General features: G+C 49.7%; 5 long non-coding RNA genes across 5 annotated transcripts in view; 1 reads left to right on the top strand and 4 right to left on the bottom strand.

The window, feature by feature from the left end:
* Positions 1-2,806, bottom strand: part of LOC144374256 (uncharacterized) — a 17,702-nt gene extending 14,896 nt beyond the window's left edge. The window contains exon 1 of the long non-coding RNA XR_013433707.1: positions 2,550-2,806. This is a non-coding gene — a long non-coding RNA (uncharacterized LOC144374256). The remainder of the gene's footprint in view (positions 1-2,549) is intronic.
* A 101-nt stretch (positions 2,807-2,907) lies between these two features.
* On the bottom strand, positions 2,908-4,632 carry LOC144374269 (uncharacterized). Its single transcript, XR_013433721.1, has 2 exons — positions 4,543-4,632; positions 2,908-3,890 (listed from the first exon to the last, which is right to left on the bottom strand). It is a non-coding gene; the product is annotated as an uncharacterized LOC144374269 (long non-coding RNA).
* Positions 4,633-11,968: 7,336 nt separating this feature from the next.
* On the top strand, positions 11,969-13,288 carry LOC144374262 (uncharacterized). Its single transcript, XR_013433714.1, has 2 exons — positions 11,969-12,578; positions 12,682-13,288. It is a non-coding gene; the product is annotated as an uncharacterized LOC144374262 (long non-coding RNA).
* Positions 12,546-14,623, bottom strand: LOC144374263 (uncharacterized). Its single transcript, XR_013433715.1, has 2 exons — positions 14,558-14,623; positions 12,546-12,866 (listed from the first exon to the last, which is right to left on the bottom strand). It is a non-coding gene; the product is annotated as an uncharacterized LOC144374263 (long non-coding RNA).
* Positions 14,624-14,677: 54 nt separating this feature from the next.
* The window catches only part of LOC144374260 (uncharacterized), a 15,889-nt gene continuing 15,566 nt past the window's right edge, over positions 14,678-15,000 (bottom strand). Inside the window, exon 3 of the long non-coding RNA XR_013433711.1 lies at positions 14,678-14,894. This is a non-coding gene — a long non-coding RNA (uncharacterized LOC144374260). The remainder of the gene's footprint in view (positions 14,895-15,000) is intronic.

The raw sequence follows: 15,000 nt of genomic DNA, 5'->3' as shown, positions 1-15,000 counted from the left end.
GCCGGGGACACCCCAAGGCGACCATCGCCTCGGGGGCCGGACCGGCCCCTGCTCGGCGTCCCGCCACAATCGCTCGCACGCCCGGGCAGCATCTCCCTTCCCCCAAGGGAGGCAGGGAAGAGCGCACGGGCGCCCGCTCGCCTAACACTCCCCGCGCCACTCGGCGCTGGGGACGACAACGCGACCCGCCCCCCACGGAGAGGGAACGGTCAACGCTGTCGAGCTTACCGCCTCGATCCCCCGAGCGAAGCAACAACTGTTCTTCCCCTTCAGGCACTCGCCTCAGAAACCCCCGCAGACGGGGCGAGACTGACAGCGAGGCGGCGGCCGGCCGCGGCAGCGGCACCGGGACCGGGAACAGCACACACCGGCTCAGCCTCAGGCACCTCAGGAAACGACCCGGAGCGCCCCAGGAGCACCGAAGCAGAGGCGCGCCGTCGCGCCGACGCGGCACGGCGGCAGCCCTCCCCGACGCGGGGAGGGCCACACGCACGGCCCTTGGCCGCCCAGAGCGGGCGGCGGGCGGGAAGCACCCGCTACGTCAGAGGACCCCGGGAGCGAGGTCGAGGCCGGGTTCCGCACCCCCGCCCTTCCCCGCACCGCGAACGGGCGGGGAGGGAAGGCGAGGGGCCCGCGGGCAGGACGAGAAGAGCTGGCCCATTCGCCATGAATGTCCGTCCCTCGCCTGGCGCGGCTTTGGTCCGGCCCAGGAGAGCGCAAAGTCACCACATCGATCAGCAGGGTGGGCGGGAGAGACCCGGGGAGCGGGGGGAGACCCGGCGAGGACCGCTTCAAGAGGAGCCTGCTACGGCCTCGCCGGCCCCACACCCCAGGGAGAGCGGCCGACGACACGGAACGGGGAACGCCTGACACGCGGCTCGGAGCCATGGAAGCGAGCGTCGTCGTCACACCGCCCTCGGCGCCCGCAGCGGGGAGCGCACGGGCGGTAAAGGACCACCCGCCACCTCCCCCACCGCCCTCCGGCGCCAGGAGACCGGCCGGCCGGAGGTGGCACCACCGCGAGGGCACTCCAGGCGCACCAAAGAGCCGTCGCACGCAGGCCCGAGGCAGACGGCTCCAGAGGGAACGGGTCCGGGCCACCCCATCAGCCCAGAGCCCCGCACGCACCCGGAGGCCCAAGCTCCCTCCCTCTGGCGGCACAGGCCAGAGGACACCGTGTCAGCACCTACCCGATGGCAGAAAACGGCCAACTCGGGCCAAGACAACCGCGACCGGGGCAATGGGGAACAGTTCACTCACCACTGCCGCCTTCCCCGAAGGGAGTCACGGTCGGCGGACCGCGAAATCGAGCCCATCACCGAGATCCAGAGCCCCTAGGGACAACTGGTCGACCCTCGTTGACGAAGGCACAGACGAGAGGCGGGGACCACCATCCCCAGCGAGCGGGATCGGGGGGCGGGCGGGGAACACGCTAAGGCGACCCACCACCGAAGGACGCCGGGCATAGCCATCAGGACAAGCCCCGGGCGGCGGCCCCCAAAGAGGGAACGCGGCGAGGCCGGGCCAGCACATTCGCGGCCAAAACCCACGGGAGAGAGGGAGAGGAAGCGGGAGAAAAAGAAAAAAAAAAAAAAGACAGAAGTCCCGGCGGCCGACCCAGACCGGGCCAAAGCGAAGCCCGTGCCACCGAAGGAGCCGCTCGGACCGCCACCCGAGGCGCCCGCGGCCCGGACCGAGCAGGGAGAGAAGACAACCGACACACACACACTAAGCCCGCCGGTCCAATATCCCGCCAACGGGCCACATCGGCCCAGCCCAGGGCGACCGAGACAGTTCCGCCGGCGCCGCCCAGCTCCTGGAACTCTGTCTCGGCCACCGCCGCCGAATATCACGCCTTGGCGACTTCCGATGAGAAGACGCTCCCATAAAAGCGGCCACCAGGTGGAGCTCGACAACCGTCAACCAAATCGGGCGAAAGGGACGAGGAACCTCGGTCGGCGTCAGCGGGATCCGCTCCTCCGCAGGGGTCGTAGAACCTCGGAGGGCGTCAGCGGGATCCGCTCCTCCGCAGGGGTCGTAGAAAGTCACCCGGACACGTCCCACCAGCCGGGTCGCCACGCCACAGCGGCGGGCGCGAGACGCAGGCAGATGGGCCCAGCACCCCTAGAGAACCCGGCGGGGGACACGGGCGGTGTGGGACTTCAAAACCGAAACCACCACGGTGAAGCCACTGTTAGGCAGGCAGATTGCTAGGCCGCGGTCGGATCCATCCAGAGAATGGAGGAAGGGACAGAAACACGTAAAAACCCGTCGAAATCGGTTGCTTGGGAATTTGATCTGCCGGTCTTTGGGCTTGGGGTTCCCGCCTGTTTCTGTACCCCCCCCCCCAAAAAAAATGGGAAGATGAACAGCCTCTGAGAATCCTTCCTCCTCTATGTCTGTGGTTCAGTGGCAGAGGGCCGGCCTAGCACATAGGAGGCACTGGGTTTGAGCCTTAGCGCGGCATACAAAAAGGAGGAACAAGTCGAAAGAAGGCGTGCTGCACGTCCACCTACAACTACTCCAAAAAAGAAAAAAAAAAAGAATACCGATCATAATAGGAAAAAGGGATTTTTCCTTGTGGAGTTCCATTTTGTCTGTCTGGCCACGTTATCTTTCTTTTTGTTTGTTCGTTTGTTCTGTTTTGTTTTAAGAGAGAGTGAGAGAGAACTTTGATATTTACTTTTTAGTTTTCGGTGGACGGACACAACATCTTCGTTACGTGGTGCTCAGGGCCGAACCCCGACCGCACGCATGCCAGGCGAGCGCGCTGCCGCTTGAGCCACATCCCCAGCCCCTTTTTTAACTTTTACTTATTTTTCTTTTATAAAGACAGAGGGCAGAGGCGGGGGGGGGGGGGGAGAGAGAGAGAGAGAGAGAGAGAGAGAGAGAGAGAGAGAGAGAATATTTTGAATATTTTTTAATGTTTATTTTTCAGTATGCAGTGAACACAACATCTTTGTTTTATTTTATGTGGTGCTGAGGCTCGAACCCAGCGCCCCATGCATGCCAGGGGAGCGTGTTATCATCACTTGAGCCACATCTCCAGCCCATGAATTCTTATTTGTATTTGTGTTTTTATTTATCTTTTTTTTTTTGGGGGGGGGGGGTGCTGTGTCTGTTGCTGCTGCTGTTGTTGTTTTCCCTAAGAAATGAGCATATTCTCGAATGGGAAGTCATTTTCCATTGGGTCACAGAGCCAAATTTTACCTTTAGGCACTTGGTAATCAGAAGCTGTAACAGGGCTCTAAGAGCGGCTGCCTCGGCTAAAAAGCCTGGGCCCTTGCCCCAGAGCGAAACAACAACAACAACAACAACAACAACAACAACAACAACAACAACGGGGGTGGGGGCGGGACAGAAAGCAAAAAGAAAAAAAAAAAAAAAAAAGAATCGAACAAATAATCCAATGGATCCATGGTCCAAGGACGTGAACAGATACTTCTCAGAATTGGATGAAGACGCTCCTCTCCTATAAAAGCGGACACCAGGGGGAGCTCGAAAACCGTCAACCAAATCAGGCTGAAGGGACGCGGAACCTCGGTCGGTGTCAGCGTGATCCGCTCCGCAGGGGTCGTAGAAAGTCACCCGGACACGTGCCACCAGCCGCCGCCTCCCCCCCCCTCCCCCAGGGTCCCCCGCAGCAGCGGGAGGCGCCGGCAGTCTGCCCAGCACCCCTAGAGAATCCGGCGGGGGACACGGGCGGTGTGAGAGTTCAAAACCGAAACCACCACCGCGGTGAAGCCACCATTAGACAGGCAGACCGATAGGCCACGCTTGGATTTATCCAGACGATGTAGGAATTGACAGAAACATGTAAAAATCAGTTTGAAATCGGTTGCTTGGGAATTTGATCTTCTGGTCTTTGGGCTTTGTGTTTCCTCCTTTTTCTGTACAAAAACATTGGAAGATGACCAGCCTCTGAGAATCCTTTCTTGTCTAGGGGCTGTCTGTATCTTTGGGTCAGTGGCAGAGGGCCGGCCTAGCACAGAGTTTGAGCCTTAGCACGCCATACAAAAAGGAACAAATAGAAAGAAGGTGTGCTGTCCACCGACAACATACTACGAAACAGGAGGGGAAAAAAAAAAAAAAAAAAATACTAATCCTAATAGGAAAAAGGATGCTTCCTTGTGGAGTTCTATTTTGTCTGTTTGGCCATTTTATCTTTTTTTATTTTTTATTTTTTATGTATCCATATCACAGAGCCACATTTTACATTTAGGCACTTGGTAATAAGAAGCTGCAACAGGGCTCTAAGAGAGGCTGCCTTAGCTAAAAAGCATGGTCTGTTGCCCTAGACTGAAACACCACATGCTCTGGGATAAATAAAGCTGGAGAGAGCTTGCCATCTCTACCTTCATTTTGATCTGTGTGCACATATTACGCACTGTTTCATCTAAGACGTAGCAGGGCAACAATATCTGTCAGCCCTAAATGGACCCAACCCCTGCCCTCCCCAGCCACACAGGAGACCACAGTCTGAGCAAGAGCACTTCACGGTGTTGTCATTCTGGTGTTGTGGCTCAGTGGTACAGCACTTACCAAGTACGCATGAGGCACAGGGTTCAATCCCAGCACCACATTAAAATCATCATCATCATCATCATCATCATCATCATCATCATCATCATCACCTAAATAGACAAAATAAACATATTTATTTATTTATCTATCTATCTATCTATCTATCTATCTATCTATCTATCTATCTGTTTGTTTATTTATTGGAGGAGGCCTGTAAACAGGGATTGAACTCAGGGGCACTCACTGACTACTGAGCCACATCCCCTAGCCCTACCTATCTATCTAGTATGTTACTTAGAGACAGGGTCTCACTGAGTTGCTTAGTGTCTCACTTTTGCTGAGGGTGGCTTTAAACTCTCGATCCTCCTGCCTCAGCTGAGAGAGAGAGAGAGAGAGAGAGAGAGAGAGAGAGAGAGAGAGAGAGAGAGAGAGAGAGAAGCATCTGGGATGACAGGCATAGGCCACTGTACTCAGTCACTTATTTATTTTCAGTATGACTTCAAGGTACACACAAGACAATCACTGCCAGGCGTAGGAGGAACGTAGCACCTTGATAAACAGTCAGATCTTTGAGGAAGCATTAAACAATCTTAAGGTAGTGTGCAAATCATTCAATAACCTCAGAATACCTACATGAGGGTTGGGATTGTAGCTCAGCGGTAGAGCGCTTGCCTTTGCATTCGTGAGGCCCTGGGTTCGATCCTCAGCACCACATAAAAATAAATAAATAAATAAAGATAAAGACATTGTGTCCATCTACAGCTTAAAAAAAAAAAATGTTTAGAAAGAAATAAATAAATACCTACATGAAAACCAGAGAGAATTAAAAGAAAAGATGGATACATCAATTATGGCAAAGAGACGAGAACACTCGTCCCTTAGCAGCTGATGACATAGGCCATAAATAAATAATCAGTAACAAAGGACAGCAGAAGCACATCACGAACAACCCACACCTAATGGGCATGCTCAGAACACTGCAAGGCCACCACTGCACAGCAGACCTTCTTCCTTTTTTTTTTTTCTTTAATAAATATTGATTTTTCAGTCGTAGTTGGACACAATACCTTTGTTTTATTTATTTATTTTTATGTGGTACTGAGGATCGAACCCAGGGCCTCACACATGCAAGGCGAGCGCTTTACCACTGAGCCACAACCCCAGCCCCAGCAGACCTTCTTTTAAAGTGAATACGGAATGTTTACCAAAGTTGACCATAGAATGGAACATAAACCCAATCTCGACAAAGTCTAAAACATGAAATCACACCACAACTCTTCTCCGAACACCACAAAAAGTAATCTGGAGGTCAGGCATGCTGGCCACTGCCAGGATTCATTTCAGTCAGACTGATAGGCCACGGTTGGATCCATCCAGACGATGTAGGAATTGACAGAGACATGTAAAAATCAGTTTGCATCTTTCACAAACTCTTGAGAGGGGCAGGTCAGGGGTCGAGGTGAGATTGAAATACCCCCAACAAAGTGTCAACTTTATCAGACCAGTAACCTAGATAAAGCAGGTACTTGTACTATTCCTTCTCTGTGCCATTGTGTTCTTTTTTTTTTTTTTTTTTTTTTTGGGGGGGGGGGGGGAGGCGTGGTTCCAGCCACTTTGGGTTCCTACCAGTTTGTCTGCAAGGGAAAATTTGTTTTCTGCCAGGCTGGGGTGCCAGTTATCAGGGCGGGGAAGTAAGATGCTTACACTAAACCGGGCTTGCTTGGGGCAGGTCTCAGTTCTAATTTACATAACAACAGGCAGTGCAAAGTCTCTCCCACTGCCCCTGAAGGAAGGAAAATATGGCCTCTCCAGGCTGTTCACAATTCCCAGCCTGTTTCAAATTCCAGTATGGTTTCCCGTATCTGTTTTAAGGGTCATTTTGTCTCTCTAACTCTGCATTTATGCTGACCGTTTGGTTTAAAACTAAACTAAGAGGTTAATTTGGATATCACTTGTTTCAGAGCATTTGTTCAATGTGTCCACCAGCATTTCATTTCTCTCTCCTGATGTTCCTTAATACCCTGATTGCTTTGGCCTCCTTCTCCTGGATCATGTGTCACTTGCCCCCCAACCCTTTGGTATAAAAAGAAACCTAGGAGGAGATTGATCCTAAAGAAAAGGGGTGCTCCACTAAGTGAGAAACTGAAAAATCAAGTGATTAAAAAGAGTTTGGTGTGGAGAAAGAGACGGAAATGTGTGTGTGTGTGTGTGTGTGTGTAAGTTATAGAGACAGAAGGAGACAGTCTCTTGTACTTCAGGGTTTTTGTTTGTCTGTCTGTCTGTCTGTGTGTTTGTTTGTTGTCTAATAATTACAGGGTTTCAATTGGAAGCTCTGCCCTGGGTAATTCTTTCCAATTCTTACAAAGTAGTAACTGTGGTTATGTTCATTTCTGCTAATGATTCATTTTTCCTGCTTTTTAAATTCATTGATCACCCGGAACTTTTTTTCGTTTGGGGCAGGAGGGGTCCAAGTGCTTGAGAGATTTTTTTTTTTTTTCTTTTCTCCCCCCCCCCCCCCCCCCGTGTCATTTGAATGGAGATTTGGACCTCTGACTAAGAGTAGAGTTTTCTAAGAGAAAAGAGAAGAGCTCTAAGGGAAAAGCAGGGGATTAGATAAAAAAAAAAAAAAAAAAAAAAAAAGCCTTTTGAAACCAAACCATTGTTAGGTAAAACTGCTTACTCTCTGCCCTGAATGAGTAGAATCTTAAAATATGTGATATGTTTGGGTGAGTTCAAGGTGTCTTTGCGATTCATCATCTGAAGTGGCACCCCCTCTCTCCACTGAAAAGTCTTAACTGGGCCTCTTCAGAAATCTTCACCCAGACTGGTTTTAGGTCTGTCAGCAAGGGAGTCTCTGCAAAAGAATTCGAGGTGGATAAACTTCCTATTTTCGTGTCGCCCTGTTTACTTGGCCACTGGCCGAGAAGACACCAGCACTCCAGGTGCTGGAAACCCCCTTACTAGTTTTTCACAAACATATCCAGAACAGTACTTTGAAGAAATGTGCAAACAAGGCCTCTGGCCTTGAGCTGGGCTTCACCCAGAGGTCTACATTGTTAAGATACGAGAAGTTACCGACTGGACTCCATGGTTACAGCTGGCAGGGAGAGACTAGACAGGGGGGAAGAAGCTCTCCCCTTCTCAGGTGTTGTCCTCGAAGGGTTCACATGCCCAGAACAGTGAGAGGAAAAAGCTGCTTTTATGTGAACTTCTGCAGACCGTGAATTTCTGAGCCCCTCCCCTTACGTGCTCGGTATAAAACTCTGAAACTACCTGAACTCGGGGTTCAGGGGATTGATTCATTCATGACAGCAAAAGCCGTGTCCTCTGAACCTGGCAGCGGCCAAATAAAACCCCATTTCCTGCTCTGTTCGGTCGGTGCCTTGCCTCATTTGTCCCTACAACACATCCATGCAAGGAAGACTTGATCAAACCAGTAGCCTAGGTAAAGCAGGTTCCAGGTTGCTTTTTGCCACCATCACCAACACCAACCCCTTCCCCCTTGCGCCCCCCCCCTTCTTTGCAACTGAGAGATAAGCTAACATGGGTCACTCTGTATGCAATGAATACCAATAATTTCTTCTGATTTTTTTTTTGAATTACATACAAACAAACAAACCAAAAACCATGAAAAGTATCAACTATGTGACTGAGAATCAAGAAGAGTAATTCACTCATGTAAATTCAGAAATTCGGTAAGGTGGTTGTTGTTTCTGCTGCGGTTGTTGCTGCTGTTGTTTGTCCTTTTTTGTCTTTTTAAAAAAATTTTCTCCCAACTGTCGAATCGAGGAAAAGGGGTGGGGGGAGGTGGTGGTGGTGGGGGTCAGAAAATGTAACAGGGGTCCACTTTATATGCTTTGAGTATAAGTCTCACTGCTCAGCCACTGAGGCTCATGTCAAAACCCATATCCTTTTTCCTTTCTCTTTTCCCTTCCCCCCCCCTCCGTCATCACAGGTGAAGCTACATTGACTTTCAGGGTGGGTTATCTGCCCATTGGCTAACAAATATTTAGAATTTCCATCCAGAAAATCACTTTTTCTGTTTGATAACCTTGCCAGGCCTCGGATGCGTTAAAACAACAGAGTGTCAGCAGAGTCATCAGAGTTTTGCTGCTGTAAAGGTTTAGTTCTTATGTTTTCTTATTATAATAAATTCCCCCTCTTCCTTCTGAGATGCTTTGCCTCTGGGCAACACCCCCCAACACCTACACACCTCCCCCCCCTCTCTCTCTCTCTCTCTCTCTCTCTCTCTCTCTCTCTCTCTCTCTCTCTCTCTCTCTCTCGTTACCGCAGGGCTCCGTAAGTTGCTGAGGCTGGGCTTAGTCTTGTGATTCTCCTGAATCACCCCACATCTCCATCTCTGCCACTGGGGATGTGTGCACATCTGGGGACTAGAGTAGTATGCTGTGTGTGAGAGATTTTTTTATTATTCAAAAGTCGGTACACTTAAAGACATATAGGTTTCCTACACTACACGAGAGTAGTGCCCTTTTTATTAGAACGTGTATTGTACCGAAGCTCTAAACTTATCCCGCAGTCAGTGACACATGTGGAAGTTCTACCACTTGAATTCGGTGTAACATTCAGATTAAAAAAAAAGAAAAGAAAAGAAAAAAGATCTGTGCTTGGGGCTGGGGATGTGGCTCAAGCGGTAGGTAGCACGCTGGCCTGGCATGCGTGCGGCCCGGGTTCGATCCTCAGCACCACATACAAACAAAGATGTTGTGTCCGCCGAAAACTAACTAACTAACTAACTAACTAACTAACTAGATATTTAAAAACTCTCTCTCTCTCTCTCTCTCTCTCTCTCACTCTCTCAAAAAAATAAAAAATAAATAAAAAGATCTGTGCCATTAATGACCAGTTTTCACATCTGTTAGTTTTGATTGAATAAGTAAGGGTTTGTTTTGTGATCGTTTGTTGAAAGAACACTCCTGTACCAGGTGAGTGGCACTGTTGCCTGAATGCATAAGAGTATTTGTCCACTTGAGTCCAAGCTGTTCACCTAGGTCCAACTGTTGGTGAGCAAAAACCACATCGCGGCAGTTATCTGGCCAGAGTCATAGATTCTGAGCGTGGCTTCCAAAGTCAAAGGTCAACGAACGTATGTAGGACTTCTAGGCAACTGTGATGTGAAGATGTCTGGGCTTGTTGTACAATAAATGTGTCTGTGTTCCTTCAGCGAAGAAGGAAATGTATGCATTCTAGAATGCAAAGCTTGGGCTAGGGTTTTAGCTCGGTAGTAGAGCACTGGCCTGGGACGTGTGGAGCGGTGGATTCGATCCTGATCCTGAGCACCACAGAACCAAAAACAAAGGGACAAACAAGCCGATAAGGTAAAGATATTGTTTTCATCCATCTACAACTCAAAAAATTAAAGGGGGAAAAAAATTAACATGCAAGGCTTAGCCAGGCATGGGTTGGGGGTTCATGTCTGTCCCCCCCCCCCAAGGGGATCAGGAGGAGGTTCAGAGAAGGATTGTAAGCTCATAGCGAAAGTAACCTCGCGAGACCCCTGTCTCCAAAAGAAAATTTGTGATAGTAAAAGCAAATGGGATTCCGTTTTGTTTTACGTCTCCATTCTGTAAAACAACCAGGCCAAGTAGAAGGGTCATGACTGGGGCAAGATGTTCTTTTCCTTTTGCTATAGAAACCTTTAAGGACATGGGACGTCGTTTCTGTAACTAGCCCATAAGGGGGCTACGCTTCTGTCACTGGAGTGGCTAGGCTGATTGTGATTGGCTGAGCGTCCCTCCGCCTGACTTCACTCTCCAGCTTCTGTAACTTGGCTTGCTTGCATTAGCTAGACGCCCCCTCCCCCCAAAACGTCCCTTTTGCAGGTTTCAGGCTTATAAGGAGCACCCTTGCAATTGTTTGAGGCTGGTCAGGGGAACAGCTGTATGTTCTTCTGGTCAGTCGCCGCTAGTTGTGCTTTAATAAAGGCTTGATTCCTTTATACGTGAGTGGTCTGGAAGTCAGTTTTTGAAACCCCGGGGACCAAGCTTTAACTAGAACAAGCAAGCAAGCAAGCAAGCAAGCAAGCAAGCAAGCAAGCAAGCAAGAAAACAAACGAATAGATAGATAGATAGATGATAGATAGATAGATAGATGATTGATAGATAGATAGATAGATAGATAGATAGATAGATAGATAAATTGAATATGAGGATGTGGCTCAGTCACTGGTCAAGTGAGTGCTTCTGGGTTCAACTCATGAATCAATGGATTTACCAAAAATGTATAAAAATATCTTTATAAAAAGGGGATGGATGTTGGTTTAGCTCAGTGGTAAACTGTGTCTGTGTTCAGTCCCCAGTTCCAGGGTCCAGGATGAGCCTGCGTGAGGGGCTGGTTTCTGGTTCCATCCCCACCAAGGAAACCCTGACATGAGTATGGGGAGATGTATTCGGCTATTGGAATGCCAAGGGTAGAGTGATTTCCATGTGGATCTCCCCCCAACCCCCCACCCCGCCCTTTCTCTGTGTGGGCAAGGTCTCTTCTAGTGTCTTGATTTCTTTTATTTATTTATTTGGCCTAGTTGGAAAGAATGTGTTTGTGTTATTAATTTCTTTTTATCTGGAGCTGAGGATCCAACCCAGGGCCTCGAATATGCTAGGCGAGCTCTAACGCTGTCCAGCACAGCACGGGAGGCATCTTGATGATTTTTTTTCTTTTTTTTTTTCCTTTTTTCTTTTTTTTCCCCTTTCCCGGTGGGCACTTTGCGATGAGATTTCCTTGCCTGTTTGGGTTGTTTGAGTCTCTCTTTGTTCACTACTTTTGTTTCTTTTGTGATGCTAGCCTGGGGAAGAAACCCAGGGCAGGGCCTTGGGCATTGGTCCACAAACGGTCTTGATGGCTGGGCAACACCCTCACCTTTTTTCCTTTGTCTCTTCTTCCCCAGAAAGTAAACCCAGGAAGGGCCTCCCTCTCCTTCCCCCAGGCCCAAATCCATCCTGCTTGGGTTTGGTGCGCAGCAGACAGGTACACACTGGAGACACACACACACACACACACACACACACACACACACACACACACACACACAGAGAGAGAAATGGGGAAACATCACTGTTTTGTTTTGGTTTATTTCTCTCTTAAACTCATCCAGGCCCTCCCTCATAGCTCTCAGGGGTGGGGGAAGGTGTTTACCATGGACCTCTAGTGGTGACAGCCTTGGGAGCGAACTACTGCTGGGGAATTGGAGTTAGTGGGATGGGGGAAGTGTGGATTATAGTTCAAATTCCAAGGGTCGGGCAGAGGCACAGAAGCTATCTCCTAGGTGGGACATCTTAAAGGCTAAAGGAGGAAAAACGACCAACCCCCCCCCCCCAAAAAAAAAAAAAGAGTTCCAGGGGTGAAAGCGGTATGTCCCCCCCACCGCCCAGTGCTTCCCGGACTTTACTGTATGGGGCGGGGGGGGGGGGGGGGGGGGGGGGCCCGCCGGGGGAACAACAGAGCGGGCACTGAGGCCCTTGCCCATCTGTCTCTCCAGGGACTCAATAGGCTGAGGGAAGAGAGGAAGACATGACGCGGCGGCTTGCAGCTTAGTGATCTGTATATGGATATCGATATCTAAGTCTGTCTGTCTATCTATGTCTATACATGTAGATAGATTATATCGAAACTGGAAATGGAACTCAGGCAGGCCTTCCAAAATGACGGTAGCTTTGCGCCACCTAGCGTTCGGTGACTGCAACCAACGGGGCTGCCCTTTTGAGACCGCAGACCACTCACTGTGAACTCCCCAGTTCCACAGGGTGGAAACATCCACGTGTATATGCTTGTGTTTCTGACCCGGTGGCAAGATGAGATCCGACTGAAGAAGCCAAGCAAGCCTAAAACGTGTGTCCCACCTTCACCACTCCTAAGTGTGGAGGATTAGCCAACTGAGAAAGCCTTAGGGGACGGACGGCTGGGAAAGGGAAGGACCCTGAGTCACTGCACAGTTGCTCTGGGATCCAATTTTACCTGTAGACCTACTCGGCGCTATATAAACCTCAGCCAGCCAGCCATCCAGCCTGTGCTGCATTTTGTCCTGCCTTTATTGGTATTAGGTATTTTCCAGAAGAAATGGGGGGGGGGGGAGGGCGGGGATTTCCCATCTCCTGTCAAGAGTCTCCCGGGACTGAATCCTCCTTGTCCACGCTTTCCCTGAAGATCCTTTAGAGATTCTCCACTTCGAGATGGACCGATGTGTGTGCTGCCGCAGGTTTGACAGCCATCCAGGAGGAAAAACAACCCCCCCACCCCCCCCCCCAAATAAAAAGAGTTCCATATCTCCAATACCATCACCTTTGTCATCATTCCACCATCCTTGGAAGAAGGAAGTCGATCCAAAAGTCCTGGAAGAGAACAGTAAGAGTAGTGAAAGATCAGAATGGTGAGACAGCGTCCAGCAACCGCCCCCTCAGCTACTCACAAGAGAAGGTGAGGTCCTGGGAGTAACTCAGGCAACCTCCAGAGACCTCGAGCTTTAACCAGCAAATAGAGAAAGGAGAGGGAAGGGGAAGGGATAACACCACCACAGGTGTTATCACAGACCGAGATAGGATGTTGACTTCTGGATTCAATCCAGGGGAAATCATATCACCTTTCTTCCCTGTTTTAGGCAGACTTATCTGTCCTTGAGTCCACGCCCAGCATAGTCAAGAATGTCATGTAGACTTTGGAGACCAGAGGATGTCAGAAATGAGTCTTCTCAAAAGTAAGAAGCCGAATCACAACCGCGGCCAGGAAGAAGTGCAAGGTGGCCTTTGAATCTCCTGTACGAAACCTCCTGTTGTTGCTGACGTGCAGAGTCACAGCCTTTGGGGACCAGAGTCCCCATGTTTTTTGCTTTGCCAGCGCTGCCATAAGCCTTTTTTCCTGTGTCTCAAGACCTTGCCATCCTTATTGGATTGGGCCAAGCTTTCAGCAACAGGAAGAGGAGAAAGGGAGAGGGAGAGGGAGAGGGAGGGGGAGGGGGAGGGGGGGAGGGGGAGAGGGAGGGAGGGAGGGAGGGAGGGAGGGAGGGAGGGAGGGGGAGAGAGAGAGAGAGAGAGAGAGAGAGAGAGAGAGAGAGAGAGAGAGAGAGAGGGGGGGGAAGGGTAAAACTTAGGGGCTGGGTGTGTGGCTCAACTGGTAGCATGGGGCGCTGGGTTAGATCGCACCAAATAAAAACTAAAATAAATAAAAATAAGTTTAGGGCTGGGGATGCGGCTCAAGCAGTAGTGCGCTCGCCTGGCATGCGTGCGCCCGGGTTCGATCCTCAGCACCACATACAACATACAACCATGTTGTGTCCGCCAAAAACTGAAAAATAAATATTAAATAATTCTCTCTCCTCTCTCTTCTCTCTCTCTCTCTCTCTCCAAAACAAAATTAAAAAAAAAGTTTAAAAAATAATAATAATAAAAATAAAGATGTTGGGTTCCCCGAAAACTAAACACTAAATATTAAAAAAAAAAAAAAAAGGGGCTGGGGATGTGGCTCAAGCGGTAGCGCGCTCGCCTGGCATGCGTGCGGCCCGGGTTCGATCCTCAGCACCACATACAAAGATGTTGTGTCCGCCAAGAACTAAAAAATAAATATTAAAAATTCTCTCTCTCTCTCTCTCTCTCTCTCTCTCTCTCTCTCTCTCTCTCTCTCTCTCTCTCTCTCCCCCCCTCCTCTCTCAAAAAAAAAAAAAAAAAAAAAGAAAAGAAAAGAAAAAACAAGAAGGAAGGAAGGAAGGAAGGAAGGAAGGAAGGAAGGAAGGAAGGAAGGAAGGAAGGAAGAAAAAAAAAAGGCGTGCATAAATGCACACAGAGTTGTGGATGTATAACCGACGTGATTCTGCAATCTGCATTTGGGGTAAAATTGGGAGTTCATAACCCACTTCAATCTAATGTATGAAATATGATATGTCAAGAGCTTTGTAATGTTGTGAACAACCAATAAAAAAAAAAAATTTAAAAATAAATAAATAAATAAATAAATGAATAAATGCACACAGAGTTTGACCCCAACCCCCCGTCCGCTTATGTTAGGACAAATGGTCGACCTCGATACGTACCAGATAAAGGAAAAAAAAAAAATTTTGAAACACCCTCCAGTGGACAACTGGTAGACCTCAGTCGTGACCGGCCAACTGGTCAACCTGCGGGGGGGGGGAGGGGAGGGGAGAGAGAAAAAAAAAATGTAAAGCAGCGCGGCAATCAAACAAGCCCCCCCCCCCCCATAAAGGAAAAAAGAAAACCAATCATGTAGGGCTGGGCTGTGAATATACCTCAGTTGGTAGAGCTCAATGCGTCGGCGTCGAATGTCCAGTAGCGGTGGTCCAAGTCCCGCACCGAACCGAGTCAAACGAGTAAGTCATGCAGGCAGAATTCACATTGAGACCACTGGTGGACCTGGGGGGGGGGGGAGGCGGGGCGTGTATTGGAGGAGAAAAGGAGTAATAGGATGAGGGGGGCAGGGGAAAGACGAGAGGAGGGAGGGAGGGAGGGAGGGAGGGAG

Source organism: Ictidomys tridecemlineatus, unplaced genomic scaffold (genome assembly GCF_052094955.1).
Source record: "Ictidomys tridecemlineatus isolate mIctTri1 unplaced genomic scaffold, mIctTri1.hap1 Scaffold_633, whole genome shotgun sequence".
NCBI lineage: Eukaryota > Metazoa > Chordata > Mammalia > Rodentia > Sciuridae > Ictidomys > Ictidomys tridecemlineatus.
This window is presented reverse-complemented; position numbering and strand designations above follow the sequence as displayed.